This window comes from Bacillus rossius, chromosome 7 (genome assembly GCF_032445375.1).
Source record: "Bacillus rossius redtenbacheri isolate Brsri chromosome 7, Brsri_v3, whole genome shotgun sequence".
Classification (NCBI taxonomy): Eukaryota; Metazoa; Arthropoda; class Insecta; order Phasmatodea; family Bacillidae; genus Bacillus; species Bacillus rossius.
Window position 1 is genome coordinate 14,058,792 of NC_086335.1, and position 14,164 is coordinate 14,072,955.

General features: G+C 40.6%; 1 protein-coding gene and 1 long non-coding RNA gene across 2 annotated transcripts in view; one reads left to right on the forward strand and one right to left on the reverse strand.

Annotated features, from left to right (window-relative positions):
- LOC134534406 (lachesin-like) overlaps positions 1 to 14,164 on the reverse strand; it is a 424,713-nt gene that overhangs the window by 220,674 nt on the left and 189,875 nt on the right. The window lies entirely within an intron of this gene.
- LOC134534419 (uncharacterized) lies at positions 2,669 to 9,459 on the forward strand. The gene is made up of 2 exons (XR_010075489.1): positions 2,669 to 3,543; positions 8,017 to 9,459. It is a non-coding gene; the product is annotated as an uncharacterized LOC134534419 (long non-coding RNA).

Consider the following 14,164-nt stretch of genomic DNA (forward strand, 5'->3'; position numbering starts at 1 on the left):
TATTTATTTTAATATTATTTTACTTTCTTAGTTGAAAGTTAATTAATTATATTGCTGATATTTTCCTAATAAAAATTTATAGGACGAGATATTATACAGAAAAATAAACAATCATAATAGTAAAATCTGAATACAAAATAAAAATTTAGCAAAGACACTGAAATATTATTTAAAATAGTAATTATGATCAATTAATGGTGCAAGGGTTGCAGGTATTAAAATCCACAAAATAAATTTTAAATTATTTCTTTGAATGGTGAAAAAAATAATTTTATTTTCTTACATATAAAAACACCGCTCCACTTCCCCTCAAATACACACTTCCAATAATCCTGCCGTAATGAATGTGGTGGTTATAAAAGAGATTTTTTTTAATTTAAGTCCGATTATTTTTTTATTAATAGTAACCTCCGAATTCCATTATTTTAAATATATTATTAAACACGTTATTCAAAGAAAATCATATATGAAAATAATAAAAAAAAATTTCTTTGGAATTTGTTCTGTAGGAATTAAGTTAACGAGTGTAAACAATTTACCTGTGCAGTTATAAAACATAAATTACAACAAATCCAAATATTTTTCTCATAATAAGAAGTGTATTACAGAAAACTAACAGGCAGAAAGTACAGTTTTTAAAATTGATGAATAAACGTTAGTTAAAAATATTATCTGGGTGAAACAGACATTTTTAACCTTTTCATTTAGTTTCTTATATTATCCAGAAATATTTTTCATAACTTAGAAACCCGCTTTAGATATAGTAGAATGCAAGATTTGCTTGGATTTTTGGTCTTTTTTCGAACATTTTTTGTTGCAAATAAAATTTCAGAAATTATAATTGCCATAAAATATTTTTTTATCAATGCTATTTATATTTAAAAACATAAATATATAGCTTACTTTAATACATCATATATATATATTGCTATGGCCTTTGCGTAATTTTGGTATATTATTATATTTAAAAGAACAAAAATCTTATTTGGAAGTGACGGGCTTAAGAAAAGATACAAAACAACAACCATTTAAACCTCAGAGGTGACACTTAAGGCCCAAAAACAAAGAAAGTCAATGTCTTCGTGAAAAAAAAAACACTTTTGGGACAGTGGATCGTTAGCATCAAATAAAAAAATATAAAAATGCATGTTCGTCTATAGCTATGCTTCTATTTATTATAATTGAATAGTTAATTGTAACTGGAGATAACAAAATTCATTTTTATAATCACCAGTTGACTTTATAAAGAAGGTTATTACTTAAAATTTACAATAGTGTTAATACATTCATACATTTCAATTTATAATGTAAGTTCATCTTAATGAGTGAAAATTTTATAATAGGGGCCGGCCCGTAAATATTTAGAACAATGTAATAAAATACAAATCAACTATAAATATTAAACAAATATCCTATTTACATATTCACGCTTTCCTGTGTTGCTTACAGTTGGCACGTCTAGTTATAGATAATACCAGAATATATAATCATTAACAACTTTGGCTATCACATATTTTATAAACAGCTCGCATCCCGTGGTAAACTGGCTGTGGGTGTCGCGGAGAATTTGGAGGTAGTATTGTCGGGAGTGATAATTTATGATGGAGCCGGGCTACCAGGTGTCGTCTTAGTAGCCTTCGAGTACCGAGGAGCAGAGAAAACGGCAATCTCGGCTCCGTGTCTGGGATACCAATTCTTGGACCCTGTCTGTGAACATGCCAAATCCAAACGATCAGACTGCTTCACAAATAGTCATTACATAGGTATAAATGCCCACAAAAATGGTGTTGCAAACTCACCAAAACAGGGTGTTGCAGTGTGGCTTCATGAGAAGTCTCGCCGAGGTGTCTGCGAAATCCGGACCGAAACTGGCGCGGTGGATGCAGAAGCACTCATAATTTAAATTTAACAAAATATTTACCAAATGATAAAATTCTTCTTTCTACAGCACAGTCTGACTGATAGCTTAATAAAGGCTTACGGAAGGCATCCATAGACGAGGCGACTGCATCCTTGCAGTAGTAGCGAAGTTGTATATTGCTGAGGGCTGGTCGAGAAACTATGCTGTCAATAAGAAGTCGCGCCCGATAAGTCCCTTGTATGGCACCTGTGACACTTAATGAAATCAGTGCTTCGCCTTGGAAGAAGGATGGAGATACTTTGTTTACGGGGCCTAAAAGTTCCGAAGATGTCCGAAGGAGTGATCGAGGAATACTGACTTCCATAACTCGACGTTGGTGTTAGTGTCCGATCGCAACGCTACCTACTGGGGAGTGGCCGAAACAGAGAAGAAGTCGACTCGCACATATCACACGACTACTTCAAAAGCATGGGGCTAATGGAGTACACTGGTAGAGTGCTCTGGCGGCTTGGAAGAGAAAGACAGGAGAATGTTGGTTGTGTGAGTCGCTAGGGGGCAGGATGTGTTTGGCCAAGACTCGGAGTAGTTGATAACTCCACCGCTAGAGGTCAGAGGCGGTACATTTGAAGCAGTGCGGGCACTGCTTAGTGTTTCTTCCTCTCATTTCCCCTCCCCACTCCTTCTTTCCCCTTCCTCACCATCTTCCCTTCCTAACCCCCCTCTTCCTCCCTTCCCCGCCGCGCCACCAGCGCACTCTGCCGTGTATTATTTCCGGCCTATATTACCTCGGCTCCCGGGCTATTTGCTGCAGTCTATCGGTCGTCTGACTCGAAGGCTGTCACTTGGGGCTGGCGTCGCGTTGGTATGTATTCGGCTGTGTAACTTAACTTCTGTAATTTTCGGTAATTAGTATAGTCTCTTATTCTTGCTTGCGCGTTGTGGCCGCACTTTTAATTTTGGATTTTTGCCATGTTTAGTAATGTTTGTAAGTCTTCTTGGACCCTTCAGGTCACTGCTTAATTTAATTCTTTGCTTTAGTTTCTTTTGCTCATGCCGAGTATTACCGGTAGCTTATGTAATAGTGTTTTTCTGCGGTTGTATATGGGCATGCCATGATGGCTTTGGACACTTCTTGTCAAGCCGTGTCGTAACGGAAATAGTAATTGTATGTAAGTGTAATTTCTTTCTTTCTTGTTGTTGCCTAGCGGCCCATATGATTTGTGCTACGTTAGACGCGTCGTCAGTTGGCCCCATTTATCGCAACATTGTTTGAACTTGTATCTGTGTAAAGTATTCCCGCGGGAAACGACATATTATATGCATTGTATGCTAAATTTGTTACTAATAAATGGCCTTGCTTGTTATTTGGAATATGGACTTTACTTCTTGCAGCACCAGCAAATATCTGCCGTGGGTCTTAACGGAAAGACCCCTGTTATTTCTCCATTTTCAGTTCTATCCCAGTAGGTGAGGCTACAACTTCTGCGCTACTCTGCTTCGGCAATGGTTTTGCTGTGTTTTGCTTGTTTTCTTTCATGACCATGAGTGGCTCGGGAGTCAGCTGGATCTACTGGCTTCACCGCGAAGAGCTGATACGGTATGTCGAAGAGAACCAGCTGCCTGCCTCAGTGAGCGACACCGTAGCTGACAAGTGCGCCCGGCTCGTTCAATTCATACACAAGGTCAGTGATGTCTCGTCTGGTGTTCCGATGGCGCAGTCCAAACTGATAATTCCTTTTCTCAAAAATTATTTTTCTCTGTTCACAAATCCCTTCCTGTGTTGAGTGGTAGTGAGCCTAGGCCTATTCTAGATTTTTTTATACAGGCTGAGCGCCTCGCTAAATTGAATTTTGTGTCAGCTGGCACCTTTATAAAAGCTTTGCTTAGTAAGTGTACTGGCGTTTATGTGTCTAGGCTAACAGAGGCTATCATACAGAAGGTCGATTTTCATACTTTTAAGACGTCGGTACTTTGTGCTGTGTGTCCGCCGCGCGTCATGGACTCGTGTAAGCGCGATTTGATTTTCAGGTTTCAGCATCCTAATGAGTCAGTGACTCATTACATTGATGAGGTTGTTTCCTATGCCGATGTTTTGGAAATTGACATCGCTGAGCCTGAGTTAGTACAGCTTATTTTAGGCAACTTTGCGCCCCATGTGCTCACCCACTGTGGTATGTTAGCTCCACCTACCACCTTCGATGCTTTGCGTGCCTGGGGTAGTTAGGTAGAGGCGCGGTTATTAACAGTGTCTAAATATGAGGCTGAGTTCTCGCCTCCCGCTAGGTCTACGTCCGTGTCAACTGTTCGTGACAGGGGATTTCACAGCCAACAGGTTACGTCAGATTTTCGTGGCAGCGACGCACACGATGCTGACACTAGTGTTTTACGCACGCAGGAAAATAATAGTAATCAGCATTCCTCCTTTGTGCCTCGCCTTCATGACAGCTCATGTGCAGGGCGTTCGCCTTCACGTAGATTTGACAGCGAGTCGCGTGCTCGCTTCCCCGCCGGTGGTGCGGCTATTGTAATTCCTCCCCTTGGTCGCCCGTCTGCCCCGCCTCTTGACACTACCCAGCCGCGCCGGCGTTTGTCTGGCGGCTGCATTGCCACTTCTACGCAACCGGTACAGGATGTTCCAACATTCACTCGCACTAGCTGTGCAAATTGTTGCGTGTTTGGACACGTGACTCAGGACTGTGATCAGGCACGCATTGACGTTAACGCAGGTAAATGTTTTTCCTGTAGGGGATTAGGTCATAACCAGAGTAATTGTCCAGGAAACGGCCATTGACAGGACAGAAGAGAGGTAGTTTCTGTCGCTTCTATAGGAAAGCCTCTAGCTCTGTTTCTCTGAATTTCTTGCCCGATTTTATTCACGAGCATTTCTTTTCGGCTCTTTGTTGTTACCGGTGCTACATGCTCGGCCATTAGTGAGGCATTTCTCCAGACCTTAATCAAAACATTTACTAAATTTTCTTTTCGTGTATTATCTGAACACCAGATTAATATTTGCGTGGCGAATGGCGAGTGCCTTCGCGCAAATACGTTCGTGGTTATTTACTTTAAGATTAAAAAACATTTTTCCTGGAATTGGAATTTTCTTGTTGTTCCTGGTCTTTCACCTAATTTTATTTTGGGCTTAGATTTTTTGAGCAAGACTCGCTGCATCCTGGATGTGGGCCAGCGTGAGCTCCATTTTGATTTCGCCTCTTCTGTGAATGTTCCCTTACGTTTGCAGCCTAGTAATTCTGTTATCTTTGAGTACCGCAATGCTGATAGCATTGCTCAAGGGCAGGCTATTGCTGACCTAGTTCACGCCTTTTCCGATGTTATCACCTCTAAATTAGGACGTTGTGACATTTTACCCTATAAATTCTATTTAAATGATGAAGTTCCTGTTCACGCTAAATGTTTCTCCTCCTAAGCTTCAGGCTATGAGCGACATCGTGGATAAGCTCTTGGCCGCTGGTGTAATTTCACCTTCTACATCTGATTTTTGCACACATTCTTTTTTAGTGTGTAAAAAAGATGGCGCGAGCTTTCGCTGGTGCATAATAACATTCCTCTGAACAATAAAATTGCTAACGACAGTGTTTATCCACTCCCTACTGTCGAGTCTGCCCTTCAGCATCTAGGTAAGGCTAGATATTTTTCGGTTATTGATTTGAATCAAAGTTTTCACCAGTGCCTGCTAGATCCTAGTTGCCGCAAGTATATCGCATTTTCAACTCCTTTTGGCAATTTTGAATTTAATCGTGTGCCTATGGGTGTTAGTTTTGGCAGTCAGGCTATGAGCCGGATCCTTGATCATGTTCTATCTTATCTTAAGTATGATTATGTATTTAATTATGTCGATGACATCATTGTTTACAGTAACACCTTTGAGGATGACATTACTCACCTGACTGAAGTCATTTCTCGTTTACGAGGGGCCTATCTCACTGTTAACCCGAAGAAGGTTACATTAGGCAAAACATCTGTTAAATTTTTAGGTTATGTTATTTCACAAGGTACCCTCCTGATGGATCCTGACAAGATCGCCCCTATCGTCCAGTTTCCTAGGCCTGTCAATTTAAAGTGAGTTCAGCATTTCTTAGGTATGTTAGGTTATTTTTCCAGATTCATTTATAATTTTGCTTATTTATCTGCTCCTTTAAATATTTTGCGTAAGAAGGATACAGTTTTTGAGTGGGGCCCCGAACAAGAGAAATCTTTTCAGGCGCTGAAGTCTTTATGGCTTCACCCCCAGTGCTCATTCTACCCGATTTTATAAATCGGTTTGCCGTTCAGGTTGATGCCTCGCACGGTGCACTTGAAGCCGTCCTAGGACACCTTGAGGAAGGCCAGATTAGGCTCATTGCCTATGCTAGTCGCTCGCTATCAGAGTCTGAGCAGCGATTAGGTGTCTATGAGAAGGAGGCCTTGGCTTGCCTGTTTAGCCTAGAAAAATTAGAAAGTTATCTTGATGCTCGGGAGTTCGATTTATTTACCGACAACCGAGCCCTTAGTTGGCTGTTTAATCATCCTCATCAGCTGGGTAAGCTGGGTCGCTGGATTTTGAGGTTATCACGGTTTCAGTTTGTCATCCATCACATTCCAGGTAAAGATAATGTTATAGCTGACTCTCTCTCTCGCATATTTTGCACCGATGAATTCGATCCTTTGGAACCCAGCTTTTCTGACGCTACTAAATTTATTACTGCCTTTAAATTTTTTCCTGAATACTATTTTAATATCAAGGAATGTCAGAATCAGGACCCCCTCTGCCAGCAGGTGCTGAGAGATCTTCAAGATAAGAAGGTTGTTCCCTATGTTGAGGAGAGTGGCATGTTGTATTTTACAGGAACTTCTGGCAGAGCCCGAAAGGCTGTTGTTCCAGTTGTCTTGAGGCCTATGGTGTTAACCTATTTTCATGCATCTCTCCTACGTGGTCATCTAGGAATAGATAAAACTTTTCGCAGAATTTCAGGACACCTGTTTTGGCCCGAGCTTCATGCTGATGTTCGGAGCTTTGTTCAATCTTGTCTCGACTGCCAGATGTCTAAGCCGCCGCATAATTCTAAGGTGGGTTTCTATGCTGCTGATACTCCTGTTGCGCCTTGGCATGTCTTACATATAGATATTTTTGGTTCTCTGACACATTCTAAGAAGGGTAATGTATGTTTGCTTGTTGTTCTGGATATTTTCACAAAATATGTTATTTTATTACCTCTTAGAAACATGAAAGCTGCTACTATAGTTGAGGAACTTAAGAAACAGGTTTTCAAGTTGTTTGGTCCTCCATGTATGATCGTTTCTGACAATGCCCCGTATATTCAGTCTACTATCTATAAGAATTTTATTTTTTAATGTGCTGTTAAACCTATTTATAGTTCAGCTTATTTTCTGCAGTGCAACATGGTAGAGCGGCAAAATAAGGTTCTTAAAAGCATCCTGATTTCCTTCTACCGGTCTGATCAGACTCTTTGGGATTCAGATTTGGAGTACACTAATGTCGGACTTAATTCAGCTCTTTATTCTGCTACTGGTTTCCCACCTTCAATTCCGTTCCTAGGCCGTGAGCTTACCATCCACTTACTGAACCAGTGGGGCTTGCCGTCCCTGGACACCAGCCAGGACGCCCAGGCATTGGAATGTTTACTCGACACGGTTTCCTGTAACATTCATAAGGCTCGTAAGGCCGTTTCGGACAAGTACAACAAGGCTAGAGCACCTCATGGTTATAAGATTTTGGATTTAGTCCTTTGTAGAGCATTTAAATTGCCTAAGTTGGCTGATCAATTGAATGTAAAGTTACTACCTCCTTATGAGGGACCTTATTGTATCGACAAGTTTTTGGGTGCCAATGCCCTTTTATTAAATTGCTGTAAGCGCAAATTTAAGTTTCGAAAGGCTCACGTAACCCAGGTGAAACCTTTCGTTAAGTAATTTTTTATGGGTTTGTTGTAAGTTGTTTGCAGTATTATATCCAGTTACAGTATTTATATATATATATATCTTTGTTGTTGACCCATTATTAATAATTATGAGATTAGCCTATTGGCCTGCTGTTAAGTGTTCGTGTTCCTAGGAACTTGTGTTTCAAATATGTATCTGTAGCTTGTATTTGTTGGATTTGTGCATGGTGCTGCCACTCCCCTTCTCTTTTTTTTTAGTTTGGAGCACCATCCTTTTTCCCTGTTACCCTTGCTCTCTGTGCCCGACTTCCGCCAGCGATCTTCAGCTTCACCTCACCGAGAGACGTCTCCGTGGGACCTTCCGTTCGTCGCATCTCCCTACTGGAGGTACTTGCCTGTGAGAGCCCATCGTGCTACTGCCCATCGTGCTACCATGAACTTACCTGGCGGCTTCCTCGTCGTGTGGAGGCTCGATGCTGTCTCGCCGCTTCTGGGTCTTGGAGAGGGACCGTGTCGATTCCGGCTGAGTGCTTCCCACACCGCAGTGAGTCCATTGCTGCCCCTGGCCCTTGCTTGACGGGCCCTGGACATCGTAGCTGACCCCATCGTCAGCCTGCTAAGGCACTGTGACTTGGTGCTCCCTGCTGGAGTCCCCTCCCATGCCTGGGTGGTTGCGACTCGCAGGACAGCCCTGCTACGAGCCCTTGTTCTGGGCTGAACATCACCTTCATATCTGAACTTCTTACTCCGTACTCTGTATCAGCCGCTGGCTGCTGTCTACCGCTGTTCCGAAGACCTGCGTAGCGTGTGCCTACGTCCGAAGCCATCTCGTTGATCGCCGCGGCGATCCTAAAGCTTGCTGTTTGATGCTGTCTCCAGTCTCCAGTCTTTCAACGTCATGAACTATCTTCATCGTGTGGATCTTCAAGCTCTCCAGGCAGGAACAATTTAGGGAGGGGGGTTTAAGCAGTGCGGGCACTGCTTAGCGTTCCTTCCCCTCCTTTCCCCTCCCCTCTCCACCTTTCCCCTTCCTCACCATCTTCCCCTTCCTAACCCCCCTCTTCCGCCCTTCTCCACCGCGCCACCAGCGCACTCTGCCGTGTATTATTCCCGGCCTATATAACCTCGGCTTCCGGGCTATTTGCTGCAGTCTATCGGTCGTCTGACTCGAAGGCTGTCACTTGGGGCTGGCGTCGCGTTGGTATGTATTCGGCTGTGTAACTTAACTTCTGTAATTTTCGGTAATTAGTATAGTCTCTTATTCTTGCTTGCGCGTTGTGGCCGCGCTTTTAATTTTGGATTTTTGCCATGTTTAGTAATGTTTGTAAGTCTTCTTGGACCCTTCAGGTCACTGCTTAATTTAGTTCTTTTCTTTAGTTTCTTTTGCTCATGCCGAGTATTACCGGTAGCTTATGTAATAGTGTTTTTCTGCGGTTGTATATGGGCATGCCATGATGGCTTTGGACACTTCTTGTCAAGCCGCGTCGTAACGGAAATAGTAATTGTATGTAAGTGTAATTTCTTTCTTTCTTGTTGTTGCCTAGCGGCCCATATGATTTGTGCTACGTTAGACGCGTCGTCAGTTGGCCCCATTTATCGCAACATTGTTTGAACTTGTATCTGTGTAAAGTATTCCCGCGGGAAACGACATATTATATGCATTGAATGCTAAATTTGTTACTAATAAATGGCCTTACTTGTTATTTGGTATATGTACTTTACTTTTTACAGCACCAGCAAATATCTGCCGTGGGTCATAACGGAAAGACCCCTGTTATTTCTCCAATTTCAGTTGTATCCCAGTAGGTGCGGCTACACATTCAAACACTCGTGTCCAGACCTTGAGATAGACCGTCGCTGGCCGGAATTAAGCACCAGTCAATGCTCTGGGCAGTGATTCGCGGAAAAGAGGGTAGGGTGGTGGGTGGAAATTTTCTAGGAACAGTGGTAAATGTGCTCTACTGAGCCTGGATATGTGTCTGGAGGTCAGGGAAACTAACTCCAGGGCCTGACTGGAAGTGTTCGCCTCAGGCGAGCTGTGAGAAATGAGGTTCTCTGTGAAGCTGCAGCCACAAACAGTCCTATAGCCCGTCCCACTCTCAGATTATAGCACACGGCTTATGGCACGCACTGTTGCCAAATCTCTAACACATTACGAATTTCAGGAGATGTGTGTCTTTGTAATTCGGATGGAACAAGAAGCATTTTGAGAAATCATATCGTAATTCATAATATTTTGTACTATTACACATATAAATTTTTAATAATACCACTTTTATGTAAATTTCAAATAAAAACTACCTATTGTAGACGAAAATTTCTTATAGTTTTCTTTTATGTTCTAAAAATCCCATATATATCACATTTTCATGGGCCCGATACATGCCGTATTTTTTGACAAGTCATGTCCAAAATGATAAATAAAATACGGTAATGGAAATTCTCGGTCGAGTAAGTTATGGGAAAAATCGGAACAATTGGGTCGAAATGGAGAATATTTTTTGAAAAACAGAAAAATCGCAATAACTCCCATAATATGAATAATATCGCACCCGTTTTAACGTATGATAGCTTGGAGTACCTAATGCCAAAAAATGTTTTCTAAATAAGTTTTTGATACGACCAGCCATAACTGCATGGTTTCGAAAAAAAATTTCACTGGACAAAAAAAAACGTAACTGCCTTAGTAGACACCTTATCAAATCTGTTTAAATTGTTTGTTAATATCATAATTATTTTCCAAAACTTTGTCTAAAACAATGTTTGGTAAGGTGCTTGGTGTTGAGAAGGATAGAAAAATAATTCAAAATTTTGTACCATGATCGCTATTAAATTCCTTCGTATTTATTTAATACTTTTTACATATTATGTTCAAGATGTTACCATACCAGGCGTACATAGGGTACCATGTCGCTGCTGTTCTGTCCTTATGTTGTAAATGGTTCGCTCGGAACAGCCTGTTACTTTGGAAGCTTCCTTAATTGCATTGCACACACTCATATTTTTTGAAAAATACTTAAATACCTACATTTAACAGAAATTGCACTCCCTCCCGCGTAGCCTACCGATATAATTTATTTTCGGTGTTCTATCTTCCATATTTTATATGTACGTAATAAAAATAAATGTAGAAAATAAAATCACTTGTGTTAATATATAATTTGTCAAAATTATAACTGTAACGAGTCACCGGACACAACGCGTTGCTTCGTTGCGAGACGCGATACTAACTGGCAGGCTGGTTTTCAGAAATGCGTGTCTAAGGAAATACATGGTTGACTAAGGAAGTCGTGTATTTGAAATTGCTTGCAGGACAGAACCCCACTTATCTAAACACACGACCCTGTTTCCTCTTACGACGGCAGCTTGTGAGAGAAACCTCTATTGCAGCGCGCTCTTGTACTGTTAAGAAACATCTTTAACAGCTATTTCCACGGAAACTGTAGAAGCAATTGAGATAGAGCTGCTTTTAAAAACTTATTCAATTCATTGTGAACATTTTTCATGCTTTCGTCCCCATCTTTCTTTAATAGAAAAAATTTTTTCCGCTGGTCAACTTTTTGATGTGTCAGTTTGTAAGAAAATGAATTTCAATAAATTAAAAAAAATATTTAAGTGAAATTTGTACAGTTTTTGTCTTAAAATTTGTTCGGTGGCGTTCTAAGGCATAAATTTATTAATAAAAAAAATCTGAATGAAATACACATGTAGGTTTTTTTTTTTAATATGAAACATCTCGGAATACTTCAAAACAGTTCGCAGTGAATAAGTTATGTTATTTTATTTTTTCGGACACTTAAAATATTGTTAAGTATTCAAAACAAGCATTGCCTGATGCGTATTTCGATGCTATACAACATGAAAAAAAGCTTGGTCCAAAAATTAAAATTTTAATTTCGTTTGATATTAGGCAACAACGCACGAAGAAACAAGGACAGCGCTAACGGCAATCGGCGTGTGTTAGAGAGAGAGAGAGAGAATGCGCCCATTTACTCCCACACTGCAATCTAAGAGTGGGATGCTCTATAGTCATGAGAGTCGGAGTGAATTTCAATCAGTACGAGACCAAAAATCTATCCTCGCAAATATCGGCAAAGTCTCAGATACGGCGCTGAGAATGACTCGAGGAACTAGCCGAAAAAAATTAAGTGGGAATGTACAGTGAGCTGACCAAGTTTAAATTTTAGTTATAAAATTCGTGCTAAAATAATGTTTGAAAATTCAAATTTAAAATTGTGGGAAGAATCACTATTGGCGACTCAGTACTTCTCTAAATAGATCGTGACTACATGGTCTTACTTTATATAAACACATAAAAATAGTTTTGGAATGTTTTAAAGTTAATAGTTGAAGACTATAGCAAACTCATATTATAATTTAGGTAAAGGATAAATGGGTTTTATCTCGTGGACGGTACAACCATTAGCGTGTTATACATTTTGGAAAATAATTTTATGCCATGTTAAGTAATGTAAATAAACAAATGATCTGTATTAAAAATAAAACACAAATAGGTAAATTAATGAGAGCAAATGGTGTTTTCGTAGTTGGGATATCTCACTGGCCTCATTATAGACACTTAAATTGAGATAATAAACGATATGATTAACAACGAAGATCATTGAGATTACCGTAGGAATAAAATATGCCAGAACCTAGTTTTTCATTTAACTTCAAAATCTTTATAATGGTGTGACAGTTAATATGCTCCTGATTATTCTTGCCAATATCAAGCTGGTTTTCTCCGTGTGCTCGTGATTATTCATATCAATATTTTAATGGTTTTATCCGTGTGCTTTCGATTATTCTTGCGGTTTCGGTCAAAGGTTAAGGTCACACCCATCCAAGATGGCAGCCGTGACGTCACAATCCAAGATGGCGGACCATGAGAAATCTGAGTAGCACTAACAGGAACGACGAACTTCCTTCTCCTTGAAGACTATCGAAGCCTTCCTTCTTATGCGATCGATAGTGATAATCCCGCATCCCACATAAAAGAAAAAAACATATTTACCTGCAAGCGACATGCGGCATCATCTGATGTTGAAAAGCGGAACAACTTGCAACATGTACCTTTGCATGAGATAAATTAACACTCACCACAGAATGGTGATATAGTAGTCAGTTAGAATCATGAAGTTTCGTAGCTACGCGGTCAATTAGTCATGCAGTCTCGTAACCATGCGTTCTGGAAGATTCGTAGTCCTATAGCCTCGCGATCACGTAACCTTGAATACTCGCAATCGCATAGTCTCGTAACCTCATGGCTCGTAGTCACGTAGTCATGATATATTGGAGCCTCGTAGAGTTGAAGGTACGTAAGCAAGTAGCCTTGTAATATTATAACATAATTCTGATGGTGCAGTTGGAGCAAAACAGAAAATTCTGACGAAGACAGATGCGGCAATTGGAGCCTTGTAGACGAGTAGCTTCGTAGTCATGAACTCATGCAGATTTGTAGTCCTGTATCCACACAGTCACGTTAAATTGTGTTCTAGAAGCTTCGTAGCTCTGTAGCCTCGCAGTCTCGTAAATTTGAAGATTCGTAATCACGTAGTCTCATAACCTCATAGCTCGTAGTCGCGTAGTCATGATGTCTTGGGACCTCGTATACTTGTAGTTACGTATCCAAGTAGACTCGTAGACTTGTAGCTACATTAACAAGTAGTCATGTAATCTTATAACATAATGCTGCTGGAGTAGTTGGAGCAAAATAGAAAATTCCGACGAAGACAGATGCGGCAATTGGAGCCTTGTAGACGAGTAGCTTCGTAGTTAAGTACTCATGCAGACTTGTAGTACTGTATCCTTTCAGTCACGTAAACTCGTGTTCTAGAGGCTTCGTAGCTCTGTAGCTTCGCAGTCTCGTAAACTTGAAGATTCGTAATCACGTAGTCCACTGAATGGTTCTATTGTAGTCAGTTAGAGACATGAAGTTTCGTATCCACGCGGCCAATTAGTCATGCAGTAAAGAAATAAGTAATATTTACCTGCAAGCAACACGTGATGTCATCTGTTGATGAAATTCGGAACTACTTGCCACTAGAACCTTTGCATGAGATATATTAAATCAAAACATTGAATGGTAATATAGTAGTCAGAGTACTGAAGATTCGTAGCCACGCGGCCAATTAATCATGCAGTCTCGTAACCATGCGTTCTGGAAGCTACGTAGTCCTATAGCCTCGCGATCACGTAACCTTGAATACTCGCAATCGCATAGTCTCGTAACCTCATGGCTCGTAGTCACGTAGTCATGATATATTGGAGCCTCGTAGAGTTGAAGGTACGTAAGCAAGTAGCCTTGTAATATTATAACATAATTCTGATGGTGCAGTTGGAGCAAAACAGAAAATTCTGACGAAGACAGATGCGGCAATTGGAGCCTTGTAGTCGAGTAGCTTCG